The 3891-nt window shown below is 48.2% G+C and overlaps 1 protein-coding gene across 6 annotated transcripts in view; it reads left to right on the top strand.

The window, feature by feature from the left end:
• The first annotated feature begins 3720 nt into the window (after positions 1-3720).
• The window catches only part of PTK2 (protein tyrosine kinase 2), a 198973-nt gene continuing 198802 nt past the window's right edge, over positions 3721-3891 (top strand). For 4 of the 6 annotated variants that reach the window (XM_026058537.1, XM_026058530.1, XM_026058538.1 and 1 more), the window contains exon 1: positions 3764-3853. The gene's annotated coding sequence lies outside the window, so the exon portion shown is untranslated. Of the gene's footprint in view, positions 3854-3891 lie in introns of all 6 variants that reach the window. The other 2 variants (XM_026058544.1, XM_026058533.1) reach the window with 2 other exon arrangements.

Raw genomic sequence — 3891 nt, 5'->3', positions numbered from 1 at the left:
TTTTTTTTTTTTTTTTTGAACCCAGAGAGAAGCTGAAGAGATGTGTGTATTAACATTACACATTTTGGTGCCTTTCACTGTTAAGAGTATATACCTTCTAACCATTAGACCACCGTACCCCTAATTCCTGTAACTCTCATCCTCCATCTGTGTGACATTATTCACTGTTAAATGTAGGATTTGATCCTTCAGGCTAACCCATGCCACCGACCCTCCTAAAAAAAGACTGCATACGAGAAAAACACGCATCACCTTTTTTGCAGTAGATTTTAACTCTGATAAGGTGGGCATTGTCATTTTATTTATATCTACCTTATAAAATAGGTACCTACTATTTGCTCTTCATTCACCAATGTCAGAGTACTATATAGTCTTCCTATGTATGCAGTTGTCACACCTCCTGCTTTCCTTCCTTTATGGAAGAAGGCTTCTTCATCTGCGATTGATTTAAATGATTAAAAAAATACTGTTTGTTCTCTTAATGATGAAGAATTTTGCTGTGTATTTTGTGAAATATTTCACAGGTTGCCATTTTCTCATTTTTTTTCCTAAATCCCCCTGCATTTCACTGTCACCGCTTGAAATAGCCCTGCAGTTCAGAGCTACCTGCCTCTTGTAAGCCTGATCACTACGGTTGTGTTAATGAATATTTACCATCCTGCAGAAAAGCTGAAGATGCCTGACTGCAGCTGTGCTCCAAAACACCGGAAAGAACTGGATCTTTTTAAAGCTATTACCCCCAGCTCCACCATTTAATAAAAGGAAAGATAATACATGCTTCACCATAATGAAGTTTCCTACTTTTTTGTTTATAGCAATGCAACACAATGCTTCACGGGTTTAATAATCCCTGCAAATTAAATGAGATAATGTCATGGACTGGACAAATAATAAGATTAGTATTAAACTGAATGTCTTACTTCAATATTAATTGCTCAGTAATGAACTATAGGGGATAGTTTCTTTTCCACCTATCTACAACCTCTGTGTAGTCAGAGCTGGGAGGGAAATTATATTCCTTTTCTGCACGAGTTTTCAAAGATTAGAAGAAAACAAGAATCTTAAAAGACCAAGGTACAAGTCACATCTCGTAAAAGGTTAGCTATGTTAAGATTTAAGCTAATTACCTAGGCTCTCCCGTAGTCAATTGAGAAAAATAGGTACAACCAGAGGGCAATTCACTGTATGCCCAATAGCTAGGATGAATGATTTGCTAGAGGTGTCTGTGCTTCTTCCAGGCAAGCGGTTTGGCTCAGACCCTAAAGTTAAAGGGGAAAAAACTACATCTACAGCCAGAGCAGGGATTTGAAGCTGTATGCCTCATAGTCCGTACAGAAGCCATGACTACCCCTGTACTCCCTCCCATAAATTTCTGCTGAAACTTTTGTTTTGTGTAAGTATGTAACTTTTCATTGAACAGGAACACCAACCCTGCTCCCCTCTTCCAGCCAAGAGCTTGAATCGTCTAGCTTTTATGGCACTTGCTCTACATTTGACTAAAAACTGCGTTCTGTAACTTGAGAAACATTTCCCCGCAAGGGTCTCGTCAAAATTGGCATGTTGCTGAAAGTGTCTGTTTTGATAAGCATTTTGCCGATGAAAAAAAGCAACAACAAACCCCAAAGAAATTATTCACTAGAACTCGAAACAAAGACTTTTCAGGAATTGGTAGAAACCACCAATTTGATGTATTATTTTGGGCTTGCCTCCATCCCATTAAAAGCAATGGGAAAGCTCCCAAAGACTTCAAAAAGCATAGTTCTTTTCCATGCAAAAAAAAAACCTATGAAAAGATTGAGCAGAAAGATGAGAATCAGACTCTCATATATCTCCTAATGGTTTTCCCATCTGTAAAATGGAGAGAATCGTTGCATTGATACTTTGGAGAGAATATGCAGAGAATAAAGTTGTAAATACTCAGGAATTGTCATTATTTATTGAAGCAAAGATATTTGAAAAGCTATCTAAAAAAGAATATCTATGAAACCTGTAAATAAAAACTATAGGTTATATTACGCATGATAGAAAGTAGGTATTTTCTTGTACACTTAGGATAGAGCCCTGGAGACATGAACTATTTGTTTTTAGGCCTGTTCACCCAGTGACTAATCTGTGAATTTGGCAACTCAAATACTGCCTCAGCTTTGCAGTGTAAAAGATGGGGATAACAATATCTTCTTCACAAGTTTGTTCTGAGGCTGGAACACTTCGACATCTTTGGATGAAGGCTGAGACAAAGGAGAAACAAATTAGTAATTGGGACCAAATGCTCGGAAAGGTCATTTAGTGCACTTCCCCGCCATGGCTGGCAACTGCATCGTAAAAATTTATGAAGCTCCATTTTCCCTTTCTAGTATTTGTACCTCCCCTTCACTTCCCAGTATATTATACAGAAAACAATCATGCTTCTGATACTGCTTTTACTCATGCATTTCCTTCCATTTTTACTACGTCAGCCCTCAARAGCACTCAGTTTGTCCTGCGCGTTACTGTGATCTTCCTCTTTATCGATGCCTCCCAACTTTCCCTCATCAGTAATTTCCATTAGCCCATTTCTACCTTTTCCGGCAAGAGCATCAACAGTGCTCCGAGACCAGTAATTACGAAACAACTGAAATGGTTCTTTCTTCCTCCTTTCTCTCCTCCGTCGCTGCACGGTGGTCCAGCTTCGACTGAAGGCGTCGAGCGCGTTTGCAAGCCGGTCAAGCCTACAGCGGTGTCCTAAAAGACCGACACGTCCAAGGGTGAGTCTGAGGAGGTCACCGAGGCTCTGTCTCCGTCGCCCGTCCCGCTCGCGCCGGCGCCGCTCGGGGCTGGCAGCGGGGGGAGGACCGAGCTCAGCCGCACTCCAAGCCAAGCGGCCAGTTAACAGGTCATTTTAAAAAATTAACAGTGATTTTTTTTAAAATGACCGTTTCGGATTTAGGCTATCGAAGTTAACTAGCCCGTGATTTTAGATCCCGTCCTTTGTGCCTTTTCCTTCCCCAGAGCGCTTCCCTGGGAAAAGGGGGTGACTATTGCCGGGCTTCGCCGTGGTACTCGTGAGGGTGAACGCACTCAAAGACCGACAAGCGCGCGAACAGTGCACTCCTATATAACTTAAAATTTAAGTATTTCCTTGAAAGAGGATATCGCCGTCCTGAAACAAGAGAACAACTGTGCTCACTCGAGCCCCTGCGGGACTGAAGAGAGGCCGGCGGGCCCCGAGGAGGCCGTGAAGCAAGTTTGTYGGGGGCTCTCTTCCCTCCTCGGGGCGGCTGGCAAACCAGCGGCGGCCTGAGGTGCGCGGAGGGGCTGCCGAGGGGGGAGGACGAGGGGCTTAAACCCCCCTGCGCCGCCTCGGGGAGCGAGGCCGGCGGGGGGGAGACGGGGGACGAGAGACGCGCCCGCCCGCGCCGCCCCTGACAGGATCCGGGGCAGCGCCGGGGGCTAACGGCTGCCGCCCCCGAGGCCCGCGCGCGCCGCGCCTGCGCACGCGGGGCGGGCGGCTCCCCCCCTCCCTCCTTCCCTCCCCCCTCCGTCCGCCCGCCCCCGCGGTTTGGGGGCGGCAGCCCGACCCTCCCCCCCCCCAACTCCCTCGCAGCCATGTTAGTGTGGGGAGCGAAGCGGGCGGGGAGGGAGAGGGCAGCGGCGCATCCCATGGTGCAGCGCGCCGGGAGGGCGGGGGAGCGGCCTGGAGTGGCCGGGGCAGGCGGGCAGGCAGCCGCCCGCAGCGCCGCTCCGAGCCGCGCGGAGCCGAGCCGCGCGGAGCCGCCGAGAGCAGCGGGGCGGCCGCCGGCACCGGCACCACTTCGCGGCTTCTCCGTTCCCCCGCCTCGGCCCAGCCGCACGGAGGCGGCTTCCCCGCAGCCCGGTGAGTGCTGGCGGCGGGGGCTGCCTGCGCGGAGAGGG

This window comes from Apteryx rowi, unplaced genomic scaffold (assembly GCF_003343035.1).
Source record: "Apteryx rowi isolate R43461 unplaced genomic scaffold, aptRow1 scaffold_148, whole genome shotgun sequence".
Lineage (NCBI taxonomy): Eukaryota > Metazoa > Chordata > Aves > Apterygiformes > Apterygidae > Apteryx > Apteryx rowi.
The sequence above is the reverse complement of the archived record's forward strand: the minus strand, read 5'-3'. Positions and strand labels throughout refer to the sequence as shown.